The 24,883-nt window shown below is 37.0% G+C and overlaps 1 protein-coding gene across 2 annotated transcripts in view; it reads left to right on the forward strand.

Moving 5' to 3' along the window:
• The window catches only part of TBC1D5 (TBC1 domain family member 5), a 538,038-nt gene that overhangs the window by 131,047 nt on the left and 382,108 nt on the right, over positions 1-24,883 (forward strand). For both annotated transcript variants that reach the window (XM_045538232.1, XM_045538239.1), the window contains exon 3: positions 22,897-23,100. The gene's annotated coding sequence lies outside the window, so the exon portion shown is untranslated. The remainder of the gene's footprint in view (positions 1-22,896; positions 23,101-24,883) is intronic.

The raw sequence follows: 24,883 nt of genomic DNA on the forward strand, positions 1-24,883 counted from the left end.
CTTTAATTTTTGTAGTGGCGGTGTAGCCCTATGTTGCCCGGCCCGGTCTCAAACTCCTGGGCTAAAGCCATTCTCCCACCTAGGCCTCCCAAAGTGCTTGGATTATAGGTGTGAACCACCACACCTGGCCAAGAAGTTTAATGTCATGAAAACATATGTTATGACACATAGCATGACTATAATTTCTGTATTGCATTATTGGATGTTAACAAATGACCCCCCCCCTTTTGTTTTTTCCTTAGCTGAGAAGCTTCATAAGATTTGTTTGTCACAACTGAGCATGTTAATGTTTACTGGTATACTTCCCCCAAATGAAGCACACTTTCCTGATCTTTAATTACAGAGCTTGATAAAATGAACCCCACATAAGATGAACTTTTTTTTTCCTACATGATCAAATTTTCTGGTTAGTGAAAGACTATCCTTTCCCCCTTTTTAAATATTTGTTCCTAGTGCCCAAACTCTTCAGAACATAATTTAACCTTTGTGAGATGATTAAAATGGTGCTTTAAGTACTAAAAATGAGAAGTGCAGCTGAGCAGAATTCTAGTTGCTAAAAATGCCAGGTAAGCTATGCATTTTTATTACATGTAGTTCAACACATTACTTATAATTGAGTTCTGCTAAGACTTAAAATCCTGAAAAATTCTAGGGTTTTCTGATATACATGGTCCTGAGGGTGTTATAAGTTTGCTTGTGTTTGTTTGAATTATGTGGTTTGATAAAAGTATTTAATGCTATTAGGTTATTAAGTATGAAATGTCCGATTTCCTTAAGTACTAAGTTTGACAGTTGATATCTCTGACATTTTGCTTTGACACTTCTTGTTTTATGTGTATTGTGAAAGTCCATCTTCAGTCTTGCAAATGCACATTTTGGCTTGTGATTATCTTTCAAATGTTTTTTAGAGCAATTTCTGTGATATCATGGATAAGTCAAAAATGCGAGTTCTGTTGTGGAGCCAATGCAGCACAGACAGCTCAAAAACAAAGTGTTTGGGAAGGATATGGCTAATGAACACACAGTACTTCCATGGTTTGAGATGTCTGGTTCTGGTGATTTTAATCTTGAAAATGAGCCGTGTGAGTGACCTGAGACCGAGGTGGATAATGATGAGCTGAAAGCTGTAGTGGAAGCGAATCCATGTCAACCTACGCATGAATTAGCAACACGGTTTAACATTACTGTGCCAACAATATTGGACCATTTGAAACAAATGAGCAAGGTAAAGAAGCTGGCTGGATGGGTTCCACATGAATTAAACGAGTGTCAGAAGAGAAATTGTCTCAAAGCTTACCTTTCTTTGCTGTCACAACATGAAGGTGAACCATTTCTACACTGTCTTGTTATGTGTGATGAAGAATGGATTCTTTTTGACAATCTCAAGCATTTGGCACAATGGTTGGATAAAGATGAAGTGCTGAAACTCAGTCCAAAACCGAATATTCATCAAAAAAAGCTAATGGTATTATCCACTACAGCTCCATGAAACCTGGTCAGTCGATTATAGTGAACGTCTGCTGCAACCAGTTGAACAAAATGATGAGGATGCTTGCAATTAAGCATCCCAGATTGGTCAATAGAGACAGGCCAATCCTCTTGCAAGACAACCCTTGACCACATGTCACACAAACAATGCTGCTTAAACTACAGCAGCTGGACTTGGAAACTCTCTGACATCTACTGTATTCACCAGACCTCATAACAACTGGCTACCACTTTTTGCAGGCTTTGGACCACTTCTTGCAAGGAAAAATATTCAATTCTCAACAAGCTGTGGAAAATGCCTTTCACGATTTCATCACCACTCACTCTTGAGGCTAATTTGCTGCTGGCATAAACAAACTACTGTTAAGATGGCAAAACTGTGTCAACAGTTTAGGCACATACTTTGATTAATTGTATTGTTTCTTATTTGAGATATAATAAACTATGTTTATTGATTCAAAATCGGACATTTCATATTTAATGACCTAATAATATGTGACTAATATTGGTTACAGTTTAAGAGCCTGGCTTCTTTAAAAAATCATGTTAATGAGTCACTCATTCATGCAAAGACAACCTGAAGTTATAAATTTTATGAAGCTGGGAAAGGCTGGTGCATTAGGAAATGTAGCTCAGCTGTTTTGTGAAGAGGTTTGATCTAAAGACAGGTTTTTGTTGAAGAAGATTAACCCAGAAAAGAACTGTACCAATCTAAAGATGAATGTTTGGGCATCGGAAGCTTGAGTCTAAGTTGACTTCAAAATATCATGGCTCTTAGCAAATTGTTGGTGAGTTAAATTATATCAGGTGGTTTCTAGGCACCAAATCTTGATTATATACAGCTGAAAATAGACTAAGGTACTGAGTGTCAAAGTAATCATAGTCAAAAGAAAATGTGCACAATAGTTTTTGAACTTAGGGTTTTTTTTTTTTAAATTCTCATTTGAAAATTAAAATGATTTATCAGTCTATTTCAATTTATATGTAACATAAAATGTACATGGTAAAGTGTTATTACCCTCTGATATATGAATTCTGGTCAACATTATTTCTTTGTTGTAAGACCTAGAAGGAATGGCTTAATCTGAAACTTACTGCCCCATTTTAAATGTGAAAGAAGTCTAGCCCTCTGGTAAGAGTGATGAATTCTTCATAAGGAAATTCTGGAATTGCCTTTAATAAGTACTTAATAATCTCTTTGGAACTCTTTCCATTTTCTTCTGTCTACTTTGGGGGGAGGGTGAAGATAGTCCACAGATCTGAATTTTCTAGGGAGTTTGCTATCATTTAATCTTAGTGTGGTAATTTGGTATTTGAAGACTTATTCAGGCATCGCTCTGTATGTCTTGCACATTTATACTGATAAGGCTCAGGATGTATTTTGGCTCTGTCTGGCCATCCTGCACGCTGGCTTTAGGGATATTAGGGAAGGAATGCTATTTAAAAATCTCATTCCCAGCTGTGTGTGCACCTATGGCCTAATGAAAAGTAACATATTTAAAACAATCTAGGAATTTGCCATTTAGAAAGTTTAATCTTATATTAATGCCTGTTACATTGACTGAAACACAGAGCTTAGCTAGGTTCATTTTCAGAGAGACCTTTCTTATAGTACTGAGTACAAGGAATAATGTATTTCAGAGTGAAGGTACGGGAGAAGAAATCAATTTCTGAGCTCCATGAATTAAACTTCAGTGTTATTATCCCATGGCCCATGGGTATAGGGGACACGAACTTCATTCATGATAGCAACTTTCCAAGGTATTCCAGTGACAGAGAGAGAAAGGAATCATTTTAATTCACCACATGGATTTGAATTTACATTGCTCATAGGTAAATGTGCCTTGAAGGTATTGTGGTGTTGGGTAAAGAAGTGGTCCCCAACCTTTTTAGCACCAGCGACCAGTTTCATAGAAGCTAATTTTTCCACGGCTTGGCGAGGGTGGGGATAGGGGGTTGGTTTCGGGATGATTCAGTGATTCAGGTGTATTATATTTATTGTGCATTCAAACCTGCTATTGATAATCTCTATTTGCAGCCACTCCCCAGTGCTAGCTCCACAGCCTCAGCTCCACTTCAGATCATCAGGCACTAGATTCTCATAAGGAGTGCTCAACCCAGATCCCTCGCATGCGCAGTTTACAGTAGGGTTCATGCTCCTATGAGAATCTAATGCTTCCGTTTATCTGGCAGGAGGTGGGGCTCAGGCGGTGATGTGAGCAATGGGCAGAAGCTGTAACTACAGATGAAGCTTCACTTGCTCACCCACTGCTCACCCCTGTTGTGGGGCCTGGTTCCTAACAGGCCATGGACCGCACCGGTCTTCAGCCCAGGCTTTGGGGGCTGCAGGTGTAAAGGATATGGGCTATGGAGTATCACAAACCTGAGTTTAAATACCACTTATTAACTGTGTGGTATTAAATTAGTTTTCTTAAACAATGCCTACATTTCTTCATCTGTGTAAGTGGGAATAATGGTAATAATAAGGTTTTTTTTTCTGAGAGCTGTGTGGGAATTAAATGAAATAACATGTTTCTGAAGCAAACAAAGCAGAGTCTAGGTTATCCTGTTCCCACCCTCACCCCAACCCTAAGTATCATGGGCTAGGAAATTAATCTCAGGCATTGCTCAGAAGGCAGTTATGACTTTGAAAGTTTATTTATTTGTAGTCTTTACATGAGAGTATTTCTGAATATTTCAATGGAAGGTAATAGTATTTCAACAAATTTTTCGGTCACTATGTTTAAAAGCAGCAACAGTTCTAGATTAGGTAACCAGTTTTGAGGGACATTTTTCCTTCCAACAAATGCTCTGGGAGATGGCCCAGAATTCACTCACTTATGCAGTGAGTGATCCAGTGAGGAGAATTGGGAAGGGTGTCCTACTAAGTAGTATTACGAGCCTTTTTGAAGGCTTCAACAGCTTTTATGGAATTCATCCTTGTAGGAGTGTGGTATTAACCATGATTTTATTATCACCTCTTTTTTCTGTGAACTTGAATGAGAGAATTAACTATGAAGGCAAACACAAAAGACTTCAAGGATCATTTCTTTAAAAGATTAACTTTGGGCACTTTCTTTTTCTTCCAAATGTCCTAAGAGCGAGATACCTTATTTGGGGTTCTGCCTTAGAGAGTAATGACCAGTTGTCTTAGAGCTTTTGCTGAATTTCCAGTACCCAAAATAGAAAACAATAAATTTTTAGAAAAACGTTATGTCCATTTTTGGTTATAAAATCAAAAGTCTTGCCATACTATGTCATTTTTAAAACTTTTCCCCCCTTTTCATTTCACCAGTTTATCATAGTTTAACCTTATAGAACATTTGTCTTACGGGATATTGAATATTCTTAGTTTTAAACGTTTTATTGCAATATGATACCATAGTAATAATTTTGTTTGGAATCTTTGTTTTGTTTTTTTTTTTTTTTTTGAGACAGAGTCTCGCTCTGTTGCCCGGGCTAGAGTGCTGTGGTGTCAGCCTAGCTCACAGCAACCTCAAACTCCTGGGTTCAAGCAGTCCTTCTGCCTCAGCCTCCAGAGTAGCTGGGATTACAGGCATGTGCCTCTATGCCTGGCTAATTTTTTCTATATATATTTTTAGCTGTCCATATAATTTCTTTCTATTTTTAGTAGAGACCAGGTCTCCCTCTTGCTCAGGCCGGTCTTGAACTCCTGACCTTGAGCAATCCTCCCGCCTTGGCCTCCCAGAGTGCTAGGATTACAGGCGTGAGCCACCGCACCCGGCTTTTTTGTTTGGAATCTTTAAATATTTTTAAAGTATTTTTGAAGAATATATTTAAACAACTATCCTGAGTAGCAAAAAAATGACATTAACAATGTAAATTAAATCACTGCTGTTGTATTGAGTTAGTAGACAGACCGAAACACTAGTACCAGTACCTTTGTAACCTTCATGTGTTTGTTTTACTGGAGTGTTAGTTGGAAACCTACTAAACAAATAACTTAAATGCAAACCCAAAAATTCAGTTGGTTTATTTATAAGTAGCTCAACCTGAGGTATTATGTGACTCATAGAAACCACAGCTTGGTCACTTTTTAAAGATAGTATTCATTTGAAGATCTGTCTAGGTTTGAAAGTTATTTAGAAGTAAGGAGACTTTCTGAAATAAAATCTCAAATACTGTGGGCTTACTGGTAAGAGCTATTTTCTAAACTTCACTTTAGTCAGTGAATTTGCATTATTTAATGTTATAAAACTTAGAAAACTTAAAATTGATATAATTTACTCATTCCTTTCTTCATCTTCAACATACCTTTATTAGGGGTGTAAGATACTGAGAGGTAGGTATTGGGAAGGTAGTTTACTGTTTTCTCTCCCAATCAACTTTTGAAAATCCCCTTCCCCCTTTTTATATCTTTCACGGCACAAATAGCCTTCCTAACACCTTGGAAATTTGTTAAACTTATTTCTCTTCTTCCATTTCTTTAGATACTACCATTTCTCGCAGGTTCTTTTGACTCTGTCCTCCATTTCTATAGCCAAAATGCTTATCTGGTTTTTAGTATTATATACCACCCTTACAGCAATCTTTTTCACTAAGTACCTGATAATTTATTTAGCCATTTTTCTGTGCTGCTAATGATTACCAACCTTACTCAAGTTTAGATTTTCTTTATTTTTTGTGTGTGAGAAGGAGCTACTAGGCAGTGAGATCAATAAAGAAACAGTAGTTTGGTAGGAAAGTAAGTGATGGAAAGTGATAAGCCAAAGCAGAAAAAATATATCTAAATGATCAAGTCCTTTCTGTTCTCTGTCTCTGATTTTAATTAGTTTTGTCCTCTTTTGTTTTCTGAGAACTAAAGCTTCCTCAGAATTCCAGTGACTTGGAACAGTGACTGCTTTTCCTAGGCTTTCCTGCAGTGCAGACAAGTATGGTTCAAATTTTTCTTTTTGCACTGTTAGAACAATATAGATTACAGTGTTTATTGGATAAGAATTGAGAGGCAGGTGATATTACAAAAAGGCAATAGATTAAAAAAAAGAAACTCTGAAACAAATGTAATAACATAAGGAGTAGTTAATGAGATGCACAATAATTTAATAAGTCTGGAACTGAGAATTTAGAATACAAAACACAATTATGGACAGTGCTTAAACTTTTCAGCTCATTTAATCTGAAATAATTTCTTCAAAGATCTCACTTAATTTTTATCTTAATTACAGGGACATATTTAAAAGAAGGGAGTCCTTTAATTAAAAATATGCTTTTTTCTATTGTATTGTGAAGGAAGTCTATTTTGAAAAGTCCTATGCTTTATGTCTGTCACAGGAAATAAACAAAGACTAATATAATTAAGAGAATTTTTCATCTTTTGGAGTCAGGTTGAATCTGCAGCTTTCTTAGGGAACCCATAGTTCCTGAAATTTTCTGACTTCTTATGGGACAATTTGATTGGTCTTCAAAATTAGAATGAATCTCAGGTGCCCAAATTGATGCAAAGAATTGACCCAACTTCTTTTGGCCAATTTAAGCAGAGTGATGGGAGACTAATCTGTTTCTAATTCTTATGCTAAATCAAAGGTGATATCCAGAGCTCCGGCCTACTTGGAACCAGGATGTATAAAAGAGAGGTTATCTTGTTGGGATCAAGAATAATATTGGAAGAAAGTGTTCTTTTTCAGAAAAAACTCTTCTTGCAAATTGTGTGTGCATTGGTTTTTGTTCTGCCTGGAGTTTAGGGTAGTATGGAATCTGACTTGGTCCACAAGCATAAATGTGGAAGAAAACTACGTTGTATGCTAATGTGAGATGAAGAGTCATTTTAGAAGTGAAGATATGTTTTACTATTAGGACACCTTGGAAAGCATTTCATTTAATGTAAAAGCCAGAGGGACGGTTTTATATTGCATCAGTACTTTTGGAGTCTTTGGCTCTATAAAGATTTATAAAGTTGAAGAAAATTCATGAACAGAGTGATTAATGGTCAGATAAACCAATGTGCCTATATTACACTTAACAATTTCTTTTAAGTAATGTAGCATGATGTAAGGGTTGAGACCAAATGGACACCAAACAGACACTACCCATTGCTTGGATTTGTATCTTAAATTTACCATTTGCTAATTATAAGATCTTCGGCATGTTAGTTTCCCTTATCTGTTTTTTCTTGGGGAGCAGTCATTAAATGGGATACTCCATATAAATATCAATATCATAGTAAGCACTCAATAGATGTTATTGTTACTAACGTTCATTTTCAGGAAACTTTTATTTTCTTTGGCTTTCTTCTCCCTAGCATGGTCCTGATGTAAGTCATGGGGTTAAAAAAAAAAAAAAATAGAGTGGGTATCTTCTTTGATTCAGAAGAATACAAGGAGAAACTACACAATAAATTTTAAACTGCCTACATTTAACTCCACAGATAAGCCTTAAAAGAATAGCCATCATCGTAAAATTTCAAAATTAAAAAATAAATTCAGTTAACCTTGGGTAACGGTTTAGAGTTTTGAAATTTGTTACAATCTCTAAGCCACCAGAACAGTGTTGCCAGCCCTGACTCAGTGTGCCAGCAGATTAGGTCAATGGGAGCTGTTTGGTTAATGTGCTCCACCGTAATAGTTGGGGTTCACACAGAAAAGAAGATAGACACACTTTTAATTTTTTAAGTGATGGAAAGTATCTGGAAATATGGTAGGCATATTCTGTCCTGAATACTACTTTGCTACCATGTATGTTAGTGTCCCTTGGTATCACTGAGCAAGGTTATATGTAAACTTTTATTCCTTTTTAAATAACTGTTATTATATTAGACCCTTTTACATATAACTTTTGCAACAAAGTTTTCATGATGAACCATTCATCTGTCTTAAACATTTCTGTCTTGTGGGAGGTATATCAGTAGATGACATACTCAGTAAATGAGTAAATGAGTGATATGTATCAGTAAATGAATTTTTAATCAGAAGACCAAATTCTATATGAAAGAAAATCAAATTTGATGGAGGCATTTTATGTATAGTTAAAACAATTTTTGTTTGATCATTCCTCTTTCTTTAGAAAAGAAACATTGATAGTGGTTGTTCAGAAAAATATCTGAAATTTTTATATTAAGTTGGGTACCTTTTTTTCCATACATGAGGTCTCACCCTGTTGCCCAGGCTGGGGTATAGTGGCATGATCATAGCTCACTGCAGCTTCCAACGCCTGTGCTGAAAAGATTCTCTGACCTCAGCCTCCAGAGTAGCTGGGACTATAGGTGTGCGCCACCATTTTTTAAAATTTTTGTAGAGATGGGATCTCATGTTGCTGAGGATGGTCTTAAACTACTGGGCTCAAGCGATTCTCCCACCCTGGCCTCCCAGAGTGCTATGATTATAGGCATGAACTACTGTGCCTGGCATTTAGTTGAGTACATTTTAATTGGACTAAATGAAATAATATATATATTCAACAAATAATTTAAAAATCATGTGGCTAGAGATAGTACCAAGATGACTGACTAGACGCAGGTAGCATGTGCCTCCTCCAAGAAGAGGAACTAGAATAGTAAGGAGATACATTTTGAACAGATTGTTTAGGAGAAAATGCTGGGATTCACCAGAGAAGTGATGGGAAGCACCAAGAGTAAATAAGAAGAAGGTTCAAGGCAGCTTGCCTGGCTGGGGATGGGCTGAGATCCGGGAGAAGATCCTGGATGCGGAAAAACAGTAAGAGAAAAATCCCCAGGGCTTGACACTAAGAAATAAAGTTTTACAATCTTGGCTATGGGAGAACCATAACCTAAAGCAGGTCTTGGGCCTAACTAACATAGGGAGCTGCCTAAAGATTGCACAGAGACATTGCCTCAGAAAGGGAACCAACGGGGAATCCCACAGGCATCCGAGCCTGGAGCACCTCCAGCTGGGCACCATTCTGAGAGCCTAGATACCAGGGATCTACAGATGCAGCTGCTGCCACTGTGTGCTGTTCTGAGGAGGGATATGGGAGACTGGGGGCCCCCACACGTCCCTGAGAAGGTCTCCATTACACTGCTGAGGGCTGCTGTGGAGACTGAGATGTGAGCAGATGGCACTCCCCGCAGCTTCTTGCACATACTGATTGCCTGAAAGGGGCCCAACCCTCTCTGGTCATAGGCCTAAAGCACCATTTTGAGAGTTTAACACTGGGTTGTACCCTGCCATTGGGCCAAGTTCAGGCCTACGTGACTGTATCTGCCACTTGGCCGAGGGAGGGATAGGGAAACCAGGCTGTCTTAGGCATACCTAGGACAATACCCACTACCCTGCAACCAGCTGCTATGAAACCAAGACATAAGTGGACTGTACTACCCACAGCTAGCACCATTTTGAAAATTTAACACTGGGCTGTTCCCCACCCTTGGACCGACTTTGAGGTGATGAGTCTGCAGCCTCCACTTGGCCAGGGACAGACAAGGAAAAACAAGCTCTGCTAAGCATACTTAGGACGCCCCCCACCCCACCCCTGCTACATACACACACCCGCACACACTGCCCTGCTGGTGGTAGCTGTGGGACTGGAGACTAGCCTGCCCAACCAGTCGTAGCTACCAGCAACACCAGCATGGACCCTTTGGATCCCATTCAGGATCCACCACTACTACTGCCATCATACCAGCTGTCCAGGGGCCTGAGAACCTTCCCACGCACCTGGCCTGCTGCTGTCAATATTAGCTTCTGATCAAGCCACCCGGGGGCCCAAGGATTGTCCCTCCAGGACCCACTAACACTGGTGCTAGCGTAAGCTGTTCTGGGACCTAAAAACAGGCAAATTCAGCCCACTGGTGTCACCACCAGGGCCTAAGTACTGGCTCAATTGGTATTTAAGCCCCCAACAAAACTTCTTCACAGCCTCAACCAATAACTGTATCCTAAGTGGCTAAGGAAATCACAGATACCACTGATTCTATGTACTACTGAAGAAATCACATAAAGAACACATTACCACAGGCAGCCAGATCCAAAGTGTCCTGCTCAACCAACACTGTGTATACATTTTAAGGAAAAAATTCTACCCTGCGAAAGCAATTTCCAAAAATTCGAAGTGGCTGCTATACCAAATGCACAGATATCAATGAAAGTACACAGGATACATGAACAAACAAGGAAATATAACACCATTGAAGGATGACAATTGCCCAGCAACAGATCCCAATCAAAAAGAACACCTTGAAATGCCAGACAAATAATTCAAGATACTGATTTTAAAGAAGCTCAAGGAGATGCAAGAGAAGTGTGAAAACCAGTATAAAGAAATCATAAAATCAATTCAGAGTATGGTTGAGAAATTTAGCAAAGAGGTGTAGGTATCTTAAAAATAAAACCAAACACATTCTGGAACTAAAATACTCATTAAAGGAAACACAAAATACATTCAAAACCTTCAGTAATAAACTGAACTGAACAGAAGAAGCAATCTTAGAACTTGAAGACAGCTCTTTTGAAATAATACAATAAAAGATAAAAGTAAGGAAGAAAGAATAAAAAATAATGAACAAAGCTTTCAGGACATCTGGGACTACATAAAGTGACCAAACTTACAAATTATTGGTATTCCTGAGGGGGAAGACAGATCAAAAAGTTTAGAAAAATCTATTTTAGGAAATAAGCAATGATAATTTACTAAATCTAGCAAGAGAGTTAGACATCTACAATACAGGAGGCCCAGTGATCCCAAGCAAATACATTGCACAAAGGACTTCACCATGGCACATTATATTCAGATTGTCTAGATTCCAAGTTAAAGAATTTTAAAATTTGCAAGAGAAAAGTGTCTAGTCACCTACAAAGGAAACTACATTACATTAACAGCAGACTTCTCTTCAGAAACTTTACAGGCCAGAAGAGAATGGGATGGCATTTTTGAAGTTCTGAAAGAAAAAAAAAAAGTCAGACAAGAATATTTTGCCACAATAATTTCATAAATGAAGAGGAAATAAAGTCTTTCCAAGATAAGAAAACACTGAGGAAATTCATCACCACTGGATCATTCCTACTGGAAATGCTTAAAGGGGTTGTAAACATGGAAACAAAAAGGTTGATACTCACCATCATGCAAAAGCATGAAAATATAACTCACAAGTCATAAAACAAACAAGGAAGAGAAAGGAATCAAATGGCAACATCACAGAATTTCATCAAACCGCAGAGACAGAAAGACAGAGAAAAAGAAAGAATTATAAAACACTTAGAAAAGAAGTAAAAAATATGGCAGGAATAAAGCCTCACCTATCAATGTTAACCTTGAAGTAAATGGGTTAAATGCTCCACTCACATGATACAGATTGGCAGAATGGATTAAGAAACATGATCTGACTATATGCTGCATACATAAAACTCGCCCATAAAGACCCGTAGACTGAAAGTAAAGGTGTGGAAAAACATATTCTATGCAAATGGAAACCAAAACCAAGCAAAGCAAGCAAGGAGTAGCTATACTTACATCAAATAAAGCTGACTTTAAATCAAAAACAGTAAAAAACAAAAAAACAAAAACAGATCATTATATGATGGTAAAGCAATCAACTCAGCAAGAGGATATAACAATCCTAAATATATATGCAGCCAATATTGGAGCTCCCAGATTCACAAAATGAATATTAATAGACTTAAAGAAAGTGGTAGAAAGCAATACAGTTATAGTGGGAGACTTGAGCACCCCACTTAGCACTAGACAGTTCATTAAGACAGAAAATCAACAAGGGAACATTGGACTTAAATTAGACTGTAGACCAAATGGACTTAACAGACATTTACAGAACATTCTCTCCAAAAATTATAGAATAAACATTGTTTACACCAACACATGGAATATTCTCCAAGGTAGGCTACATGCTAGGCCATAAAACAAGCCTGAACAAATTTTTAAAAATCTAAATTATATCGGGTATCTTCTCAGACCAGAGTGGAATAATGCTAGAAATCATGAAGAGGAACTTTGGAAACTATGCAAATGCATGAAAATTAAACAACATGCTTGAGAACGATCACTGGGTCAATGAAGAAATTAAGACAGAAATTAAAACATTTTTTGAAATGAATGAAAATGAGCACACAACATACTAAAACCTGTGGGATATAGCAAAAGCAGTGATAAGAGGAAGGTTAAAGCATTAAATGCCTACATCAAAAATGTAGCAAGATCACAAATTAAAAATCTAACAGTGTACCTCAAGGAACTAGAAAAACAAAAACAAACCAACCTAAAGTCAGCAGAAGCAAACAACTAACAAAGATCAGAGACAAAAGTCAGGTGTGGTGGCTCATGCATGTAATCCTAGCACTCTGGGAGGCTAAGGTAGAGGATAGCTTGAGGTCAGGAGTTCAGGACCAACTTGAGCAAGAACAAGACCCTGTCTCTACTAAAAGTAGGGTCGGGGGGAGCCAGACGTGGTAGTGCATGCCTATAATCCCAGCTGCTTGGGAGGCTGAGGCAGGAGAATTGCTTGAGCCCAGGAGCCTGAGGTTGCAGTGAGCTATGATGACACCACTGCACTCTAGCCAGGGCAACAGAGTGAGAGTCTGTCTCCAGGGGAAAAAAAAAAGAAAGATCAGAGCCAAACTAAATGAAATAGAGACCAAAAAAGCAATACAACAGATCAACAAAATGAAAAGTTGGTTTCTTCAAAAAGATAAACAAAATCAGTAAACTACTAGCTAGACTAACCAAGAAAAGAAGAGAGAAGATCCAAATAAACAGAATCAGAAATGAAAAAGGAGACTTTACAACTGATACCATAGAAATACAAAAGATCATCAGAGACTCTTATGAACAACTGTATGCTCACAAATTAAAAAACCTAGAGGAAATGGATAAATTCCTGGAAACATAGACCTCCAAAGATTGTACAAGGAAGAAATAGAACTCCTTAACAGCCTTATAACAAGTAGTGAGGTTGAATCAGTAACAAAAAATCTCCCAACAAAGAAAAAGGCCAGGACCCACTGGAATCACCAAACACACAAAGAAAATCTAATACTAATCCTCCTGAAACTGTTCCAAAAAATTGAGGGGAGTCTTCTCCCCAACTCATTCTGTGAGGCCCAAATTACCCTAATAGCAACACCAAACAAGGACATAAGAAAAAAAAAAGAAAACTACAGACTAATTTTCTTGAAGAACATAGACACAAAAATTCTCAACAGAATACTAGCAAATTGAATCCGGCAGCACATCAAAAAGATAATACACCATGATCAAGTGGGTTTTGTACCAGGTATACAAGAATGATTCCACATATGCAAATCAATGAATGTGACACATAAACAGAATTAAGGACAAAAACCCTATTATGTCAATAGATGCAGAAAATCATTTGATAAAATTTAGCATTTCTTCATGATAAAAATCCTCAACAAATGAGCCATCGAAGAAACATACCTCAAAATAATTAAGGCCATATATGACAAACCCACAACCAATATCATACCTAATAGAGAAAAACTGAAAGCATTACCTCTAAGAACTGGAATAAGGCAAGGATGCCCACTTTCAGTACTCTTATTCAACATAGCGATCTGCTAAGAGAAAAAAAATAAAAGGCGTCTAAGTTGGAAAAGAGGAAATCAGGTTGTCCCTGTTCCTGTCCATAGAGACTCCACCAGGAAACTTTTAGATTTGATGAATAAATTCAGTAAAATTTCAGAATACAAAATTAGTGTACAGAAATCAGTAGTACTTTTATATATCAGTAACAATCTAACTGAGAACCAAATCAATAGGGCAGTCCCATTTACAATAGCTACAAAAATAAAATACCTAGGAATATATTTAACCAAGGAGGTGAACGATCTCTCTAAGGAAAACTACAAAAACAGTGATGAAAGAAATTGTTGGTGACACATACAAATGGAAAAACATCCCTTGCTCATGGATCTGAAGACTTAATATTATTATTTTTTATATATTTTTTAACTTTTTTTTTTTTTTTTTTTTGAGACAGAGCCTCGCTTTGTTGCCCAGGCTAGAGTGAGTGCCGTGGCGTCAGCCTAGCTCACAGCAACCGCAAACTCCTGGGCTTAAGCGATCCTACTGCCTCAGCCTCCCAGGTAGCTGGGACTACAGGCATGTGCCACCATGCCTGGCTAATTTTTTTCTATATATATTTTTTAGTTGGCCAGATAATTTCTTTCTATTTGTAGTAGAGATGGGGTCTTGCTCTTGCTCAGGCTGGTCTCGAACTCCTGACCTCAAGCGATCCACCACCCTCGGCCTCCCAGAGTGCTAGGATTACAGGCGTGAGCCACCACGCCCAGCCAGAATTAATATCATTAAAGTGACCTAGATACTATCTAAAGCAATTTACAGGTTCAGTGCAATCTCTATCAAAATACTAGTGTCATTTTTCACAGAATTAGTAAAAGCAATTCTAAAATTCATATGAAACCCCAGTAGAGACTGAATAGCCAAAGGATTCTTGAAGAAAAAGAACAAAGCTGGAGGCATAACATTGCCTGACTTCAAATTATACTACAAGGTTATAGTAACCCAAACAGCATGGTAATGGTATAAAAACAGACACATAGATGAATGGGACAGAATAGAGAACCCAGAGACAAAGCTACGTACTTACAGCCAACTGATCTTTGACAAAGTTGATAAGAACATCATAAACTGGGGAAATGACACCTTTTCCAAAAAATGGTGTTGGGAAAATTGGCTTGCCATATACAGAAGAATGAAACTGGCCCCCTGTCTCTCACCATATACAAAAATCAACTCAAGATGGATTAAAGCCTTGAATGTAAGACCTGAAACTATAAAAACAGTAGAGGAAAACTTAGGGAAAACTCTTCTGGACATTGGTCTACTCTAGGCAAAGAATTCATGACTAAGACCCCAAAAGCACAAAACAAAAGAAGCACAAAAATCAGCAAATGGGACTTAATGAAACTACAGAATTTTAGCACAGCAAAAGAAGTCAACAGTGTGAACAGACACCCTGCAGAATGGCAGAAAATATTTGCATACTACATCTGACGCGAGGGTAATATCCAGATTTTACAAGGATCTCAAAGACCTCAACAACAGCAAAACAACCCCATTAAAAAGTGGGGTAAGGATATGAATAGACATTTTTTTAAAGAAGACAAATGGCCACCAATCATATAAAAAATGTTTAACATTACTAATCATCAAAGAAATGCAAATTAAAACACAATGTAGGTCAGCCCGGTGGCTCACCTATAATCCTAACACTCTGGGAGGCCAAGGTAGGAGGATTGCTCGAGGCCAGCCTGAACAAGAGCAAGACCCCATCTCTACAAAATACAGAAAAACTAACTGGGCATGGTGGCACAGGCGCCTGCAGTCCCAGCTGAGGCTGAGGCAGAAGGATCACTTGGGCCCAGGAGATTGAAGTTGCAGTGAGCTATGATGACTCTACTATGCTCTAGCCAAGGCTACAGAGCAAGATCCTGTCTTGAAAAAAACAAAACAAAAAAACCCACAATGAGATATCATCTTACATCAATCAGAGTGGCTTCTATTAAAAAGACAAATAACAACAGATACTGGGGCCGGGCGCGGTGGCTCACGCCTGTAATCCTAGCTCTGGGAGGCCGAGGCGGGTGGATCGCTCGAGGTCAGGAGTTCGAGACCAGCCTGAGCAAGAGTGAGACCCCGTCTCTACTAAAAATAGAAAGAAATTATCTGGCCAACTAAAAAAATATATATACAAAAAAAAAAAAAAATTAGCCGGGCATGGTGGCTCATGCCTGTAGTCCCAGCTACTCGGGAGGCTGAGGCAGTAGGATCACTTAAGCCCAGGAGTCTGAGGTTGCTGTGAGCTAGGCTGATGCCACGGCACTCACTCTAGCCCGGGCAACAAAGTGAGACTCTGTCTCAAAAAAAAAAAAAAAAAAAAAAAAGACAAATAACAACAGATACTGATGAGGTAGTGGAGAAAAGGGAATTCTTACACACTGTTTATAGGAATGTAAATTAGTGCAACAACCTCTATGGAGCACAGTATGGAGATTTCTCAAAGAACTAAAAATAGAAGTACCATATGATCTAGTTATTCCACTTGTAAGTATCTACCCAAAGGAAAAGAAACCAATATATTAATATAAAAAACATAGCTGCACACATATGTTTATTGAAGCACTAGTCTCAATAATGGACTATGGAATCAAGCTAACTGTCCATCAGTGAAGGATTGGATAAAGAAAATGTGGTATGCATACACAATGGGATACTTTTAGCTGTAAAAAAAGAAAGAAATCATGTCTCTTTCAGAAACATGGATGGAACTGGAGGCCATTATCTGAAGTGAAATGACTCAGATACAGACAAATACCACATAGTCTGACTTATAACTGGGAGCTAAATACTGTGTACACATGAAATCAGAATGTGGAATGATGGATAATGGATATACGCAGAGGGGTAAAGGGGGCTCAGAGTGGGGTGGATGATGGGAAGTTGCTTGGTGGGTACATTGTGTGTTGCTCCAGTGATGTAGGCATGAAGGCCCTGATTTCACCACAATACAATATATCAGTGTAGCAAAATTGTACTTGTAACCCATGAATATATACAAATAAGAGATGGGAAAAACCTAAAACAAACAATAAAACATAAACTGTAAATTTAATTATGTGGCTAAAGAATGGAAAGTAGTTTTAGTTGGTACATATATTTTTAGAAAGCTTGAAAAGTCATCTATTTCACTCGTGTGTTAGAATATTTGGGAAGATCTGATTGTGAATCTCTATTTTAATAAGCTTCTCAGGTGATTTTTTTTTTTATGCACACTAAAGTTTTATAACCACTGCTGAATTCTATAGTGACAGCTTTTAGGATTTGGCTTCTGTCTCTTCTGATGGAAACTCTTTTATCCCCAGTTGGAGGAAGAACAGAGGTAAACTGAGTAAGCTGTTCCTGATAAACTACCATTCTCTATATCATGAAATTTTCAAAACTTTCAGGATCAGCCTTAGTTGAAGGACAGTGAGATCTGTGAATAGCCTTCTGCTCGAAGTCCTTTCTCAACTGACACTCTTATGGTGGAGGAAGATGTGACATTAATGGTGATGTACAACCCTGTGTAATGTGTCAGAGGCTTCACTTATGTTTCTTAGCAAGGTAGGAATTGCGGGGGAGGAAATGTACGTCAGAGAGCTTAAGACGGTCTTCTGAAGCTTCTCAACCTTGTCACTAAGGTTGATCTCAAACTCTTGACCATACACATGCTACTTTTCTTTTTAGTGGAATGGGCATGAGCTCTGGGTCAGATAGCTTTGGGTTAGAAATATGGTTGTATTGATTACTCACTTTTCTAGCGACTTTACACTTACCTAAACTTTGGTGTCGTCATGTGAAAGTGGGCATATTTCTCACATTCTAAGATTATTGTGAAGATTAATGACCTAAAGCATATTTTTGGAATGCTTAGTATAGTTCTGTCCCAGAGTAGGCATTCCAATAAATGGTGACTATTACTCAGCAGTTTAAGATAAGATATAAAATGCAAATGTGCCTTATGAAGTTAACCAATTATAGGCTAAATGAGTTTTTTAAATTTGGAAATATCATATGCTTTTCTGTTCTGATGTGGTGTAATAGCTAGAAACTAGGGAAGCACTGGATGTGCGAAGACATTTTCCTTTAGGAAAAGAGTGTAGGCCTCCATTTTTTTAAACTACCCATATCCTGGCAAATTCTTTTTTTTTTTGTTCAGACAGAGTCTCGCTCTGTTGCCCGGGCTAGAGTGAGTGCCGTGGCATCAGCCTAGCTCACAGCAAGCTCAAACTCCTGGGCTCAAGCAATCCTCCTGCCTCAGCCTCCCGTAGGTGGGGCTACAGGCATGCGCCACCATGCCCGGCTAATTTTTTCTATATATATTTTTAGTTGTCCAGCTAATTTCTTTCTATTTTTAGTAGAGATGGGGTCTCGCTCTTGCTCAGGCTGGTCTCGAACTCCTGAGCTCAAACGATCCACCCACCTCGGCCTCCCAGAGTGCTAGGATTACAGGCGTGAGCCACCGCGCCCGGCCACAAATTCTAAATTTGGTTTTAGCCCAGACACTTCTTATAGCTCCAAACTCTTCTTCTAACTTGAAACATTTAAATTGAAATGCTTACAGCATATCTTGAACAGGTAACTACTTAACATGTCTAATTCCAAACTTAGGTTCTTTCCCCTCTATACCTGATCTTCTTCCAGGGTTCCGTAGAAAATAGAATTGCTATCCATCTGCATCTTCTACAAAATCTAATCTTCTATCAAGTTCTGCTGATTGTTGTCCCATAAATCACTTTCTACCTTCTCTATCATCACCACCATCAGTATTGTCTAAGCTACTGTCATTTTGCATCTAATTCCTCCCCTTTTATTTCTGTTATCTCTCTCCTTGATTCAGCCAAATTTAGTATTTTTTCAAAGTACAGTTGATTGTTATACCTTATTTAAAACTCTTCATTGACTTTGCTGGCTTTTTCTGCCTCATTTGTTTCACCTGCTTCCCCTTTCCAGCAATGACTTGACTTTCTGCTTGACCTTTCTTGACCTTGGTCTAGTCCAACACCTGCTTTTGGGCCTTTGCACTTGCTGTGCCCCAGACTGGAACACTTCCTGTACCTTTCAGATCTCATCTCAATCAGTCTCTCTAAGACCTTTGTTGATCTCTGGGCTAAATCAAGTCTCCTGTTAAAAAATTTCATGGCTCCTTCACCCCATATTTTTTAAATAGCATCTATCTCTGTTTGCAAGTAAGTATTTGCATGGGTATTGGATGTTGTCTGTTTTCCCAAATAAAATATAAGTTCCATGAGGGCTGAGACAATTTCAGTACTTACAAAGACCTAGAATGGCCCTGACAGTAGACAACAAATATTAAATAAGTGACTGAAATATGTAATTAGGCAATTAAAATACAAAGTGACTAATTCTAAAGTGAGCTAAGTATAGATGGAGTCACAGTGTTGGCCCCAATGTTAAGCATTGCTATTTGGGAATACTTGAGTTGTTGTAGCATGGGTTTGATCTGACTCTAATTTTCTATTAAAAATAAGCACAAGTAGCATTTTAAATTTTGAATTACCCAATACTGGTTAAGAGCTTCCCAGAAATCGATTGTACTGTACTTGAATGAGCTTTAAAGTAAAAATTTACCCCTTTCTTGAATCTGCACAGTATTTAAAGTTTACAATTCAAAAAGCATATAGCTGGTTATATGTATCTTGATGTTTACTATGAGGAATGTTTTCATTTATTTTAGTTGCCCAAGGCATAAAAATTTAAAAATTCTACCAACTTTGTCAAGACAGGAAATCATACATATTTTAATAGGTTTCTCAGCTCTTATGAAAGTTAGAAAGAAATCAAGAAGGTTAAAGTAATATTGGGATTATGCTTTTATGTTGACTATTTTGTATTTGAGTCTTTATGTTGGTAGATTGGAGTATATTTGTGAAAACTTCTAAGACTTTAGTATTTTCTTGAAAATTGGTTTAGTACTGTTGTTTACATTTTAAAATTAGTGCTTTCAATAAGACTTTGGTTTTCATCTGTCCTTAATTCTCCCCAGGAACGCACAATTTCAAAAAAGAAAGAGGCATAGTCAGCAGAAAAAAGAGGTGGTCTGAGCATTTGTGCGTTAAATATGCATGTTAATTATGAAAAAAATTAGGAAAATATGAAAACAGATGTTACATAAATTATTGCAGTCCCAGGGCAGCAGTAACTTATACACTGACAATGATTTTTATATGTGCATGTGTATGTCTATTTCTGGATTTCTCAATATTTATGCAATTCCTAGGAGAATAACTAGAACTAGGAGAATAACTAAAAGAACTGGTATATCTTTTCAGTGAGAGTATGGCAAACATTTCTTCTGCATGTGGATTGCTGAGGAAGTTTTGTTTTTTCATACAGTTTTACTGCAGAGATGGTCTTCTGAGTTTCCTAATTCTGCCCATAGTATTCTTTTTTTTTTTTCTCCTTTCTTTTCTCTGTTGGTATGTCAGTTTGTTCTTTTATTGGATATATCCTGTCACAACAAGAAGGTTAATTAATGATCCTAGCAGTGTAAGAAATTGAAAATTGGCCTAAAATTAAAAATTGATCTAAAGTGTTTATTTAGAAATACTACAAATTTCAGCTACTCAGGGCACTGAATGTAGTGCCATTTTTTCTTTTGATTACCATCACACTTTCTGAAGAAATTGCCATCATTCTCTAAATAGTAGTGACATACTGTAAAAGTATGACAATATGTATTGTGTTACTTAAATACACATTCGTTGGGGGTAGTTGAAAGATATTTGATTACTTTTCGTATTAAAGAGCCATCCATAGGATGAAAATACTGTGTATTTTTAAAAAGGAAAAATGAGAAACAGAAGTATGCTTTTTTTTAGTGGTGTGGCAATTTTTAGTTCAATCATACAAGAAAAACCCTGTGAATATATTGCTGTCCGGGGATAGCTAACAATATTTAGATATTTTCCATATATGTAATATTATTTAGAAATGTTTGTAACTTCTCAAATAAGATTGAAATAAAATCACAATGAGATATCACTTAGCTCCAGTGAGAATGGCCTTTATCAAAAAGTCCAAAAACAACACATGTTGGCGTGGATGCGGAGAGACAGGAACACTCATACACTGCTGGTGGGACTGCAAACTAGTGCAACCCCTGTGGAAAGCATTATGGAGATACCTTAAACAGATTCAAGTAGACCTACCATTCGATCCAGCAATCCCATTATTGGGCATCTACCCAGAAGAACAAAAGTCATTCTATAAAAAAGACACCTGCACCCGAATGTTTATAGCAGCACAATTCACAATTGCAAAGATGTGGAAACAACCCAAATGCCCATCAATTCACGAATGGATTAGTAAATTGTGGTATATGTATACCATGGAGTATTACTCAGCTATCAGAAATAACGGTAATACGACATCTCTTTGGTTGTCCTGGAGAGAGTTGGAACCCATTATACTAAGTGAAGTATCCCAAGAATGGAAAAACAAGCATCACATGTACTCACCAGAAAATTGGTTTCCCTGATCATCACCTAAATGCACATCGGGGAAGGATACCAATTGGATATCAGACTGAGATGGGGGGAGGGGGATGAGGGGAGGGGATGGGTGTATGCCTACATGATGAGTGCGTTGCGCACCGTCTGGGGAATGGTCATACTTGAAGGTGCTGACTCGGGGAGGTGGGAGGTGGGGGGAGGGGATGGAGGTATGACTACATGGTGAGTGCCAGGCGCACTGTCTGGAGAATGGACACGCTTGAGGCTCTGACTCAGGGGGATGGGCGGGACATGGACAATGTATATAACCTGAGCTTTTGTACCCCCATAATAAGCTGAAATAAAAAAAAATTCTACATCAGAATGTAATAAATCATTCTCTTTACCAAACAAATATACAAACGAATAAAACAAGAATTGTGTTCAGTAAAATGGACATATCTAAAAGGGCAAAAAACAGTTTCTGGAAATCCTATTTCCAGAAGGGTGACTTTGTTATTTGGTTTTGCTAGCATGTGATGCTAAAATGTGTTTGAAGTAATTAATTTCTATTGAATCTTAGTAGGTTTCAGCTAGATCTGTTATCATGTTTTTCAGTTCCATGTTATTGATTTATGTTTTACCTTATATTACCTAACTGCTGCTGTCTTTTTGTACATGTGCTGAGCCACCAATAAACTCTTAACAGGTTGTTGAACATTAAGAACTAATAAAGAATGAAATCTACAGAAGGGTGATAATATGTTTAGTAATTGCTTCATTTATATTAAGAAGTTCTTTACTTAAATTGGATCACCTATTTAAGAAATTCAGTTGTCATTTTTGTATATTTTATGTAAATATATCTGTCATTTATGATCTGTGGTATAGTGTATTACTTCTAAAGGTGATAAGATTTTTTCTTTTTCTCTAGAAAAAGAAAATTAATTATTAACTCACAAATAATATTTACTTGTCATCACTGATGCATCTGTATTCTAATTTTACATTTTATTAATGCTTTTGAATTCATTTCTAATGGAATTTTTTTCACATTTGTTTTCAAACATCAAATTTCCATTTTTTATATTATGTGATTTTTAAATTGTGATATTATCTTACTATGTGTTTAAATAGTAGGCTTGTTATTTTAACGTCATTTCAGTGAAAAGTTAAATGAAGTTGTAACAGGTGATTTGTTTCATAGTGAGGCCTTATTATATATAGATACAATTTAAAAAATGCCATTTATTGTTAGTATTTTAAATTGCATCCTTTTCTTCCAGGAGTTAAAATAGATAAAGTGATTAATAAGTACACTAATATTTGTCCTCAGAGCACCTAAAATATTTTGGCATGAATTTTTTTAGCCTGCATTTTGCATTTTTTCATATGATTAGGATTCCTTCTGGGATAGGAGCATTTGAAGCTATTTTATTTATTTTTCTAGGTCGATGCTGTTTTTCCAGCAGCTCAGCTGAGAGAGAACTTGGCTGGTCTCTATTTCTTGATTCCTCTTCAATTCCTGTTTGCCTACCAAGACTTGTATTTGAAGAACTCTGTCATACTGAGCCTGAAGTCATCTTTGAACCTATAAGAACATGCATTCTCAAGTGTCATCTAGATTTATGGACCAGTAAAGTTCTCCTGAAAGGTAAGCATGCATTTATTCAAAATGTACACTTAAAAATGGAATACTCTCAATGTCCTTGCAATAGTAATGTATTCTATAGATACGCGTGCAAAAAAGCGTATGTGGTGTGTTTGTACACTTCTGCCAAATTTAGCCTGTAGGCTCCTTCGCAGAATAATGTTGCCCTTCCAACTCAGTTACTCAGCTTCCTGATCTCTTTCTTTCCACTTTCTACATTCAGTCATCAGTTTCCATTCTTTTCTCTTTCCTTACTGTTTTTCTTCTTCTTTTCCCTTTCCTTACTGTTTTTCTTCTCATTTAGCTGAGTCTTCAGGGGGGCTTTAAAAAATGTTTTCCCACCAGCAAATTTTAGTACTTTTCTTAAGGAACACTTTTTGTATTTGTAGGCTCTTTCTTTTCTATTTTTACCCCTTTTAGGCATTTACTGTATTGGTAAAGGAAATTTAAAGAAGTAGGAAATTAGAATGATTGAATTTATAGTTGAAAGTATCTCAGATAGGTAGCATTCACAATTTTTTTCCCACCACAACCCCTAGTAAGAAATAAAATTTGCATTAATGATCCAGTTCCCACAGATATAAATGAAACTGAAACAAAAGTTGAAATAATTCTTACCCTAACTACGTGGGATGTGCTCTGTGCTTTATTATATTATATTCTTTGTATATTTCATTTAATACTTACTAGTATATGTCACCTTTGCAATTTCAGAAACCCTGCTTTAGATTACTTGTATGTTTATTCATGACTGATCTTTTGGGAAAGTAAAAGAAATTTGGCAATTTCTTTCTGCCTCAGTCAAGTTGCCTCTTCTACCTGCTCTGTGCTTCTCATTGTTCCCCCAAATTCAGTATAAGTTATCACCTGACTTAGTGAAAGAACTGGGTAACTGAACACCAGATCCCTTACTGGGTTCCTCTGTAGTAAGAACAAAAGTACAGATAGTAAGATCTCAAACTTTGAAAGGAAAATAAATCTTTGATAGAATCATGCCTTTATACTCTAGTAAGGTATATGTTTCTTTATTCTCTTGTTTGGTTTGTCTTTGTCAATTATATGTGCATTTTGATGCCCTCAAATCATTCTTGGTATGAAACATTTTTAACTTTTTAAGTCCTAAATATCAGCTGAGAATAACCCAGATCATTTCCTGAAGTGTTCTCTTCTAGTAACTATTCCTGTTTCATTTAAAATTTTTATCCTTGTAATAAAGTGTACACATTTTTTTCCTGATTATAAAAGTAATATTTTGTGTTAGAAAGTTTGGTAGATAGAGAAAAGTGTAACAAAGATAAAAATTATCCCCAATCCTAGTCTGCAGAGATGAACTGATGTAACATTTAAAAAGTAAAATCTATTATTTTTAATTTTACTTGACTTTAGCACAGGAAAAAAACTGAAGGGAAGCTTAAAGGACTAATGAACTTCAGATAAATGTTTTTTTCAAAACCATAAATAGTTTCTAAGAGACTTCCAAAGTTAAAGAAGATTATGGAAGTCTGGAAATCTCTAAGTAACTCTGGAAATAAGAAAATAGTAAAGGGTAAACTAAAAGCAGAATATCTTTTTATTTTAAGATAATATTTTGAGGTGAAATTCATTTAACGCAAAACTAACAATTTTAAACTGAACAATTCAGTGGCATTTAGTACATTCACAACATTGTACAACCTACCACCTCTATTTAGTTCCATCACTCCAAGGTAAAAAATACCTTACCTATTAAGTAGTTTTTCCCATTCTGCCATACCCCTACCCCTGGTGTCTATCAATCTGTATTCTG

This window comes from Lemur catta, chromosome 1, assembly GCF_020740605.2.
Source record: "Lemur catta isolate mLemCat1 chromosome 1, mLemCat1.pri, whole genome shotgun sequence".
Classification (NCBI taxonomy): Eukaryota; Metazoa; Chordata; class Mammalia; order Primates; family Lemuridae; genus Lemur; species Lemur catta.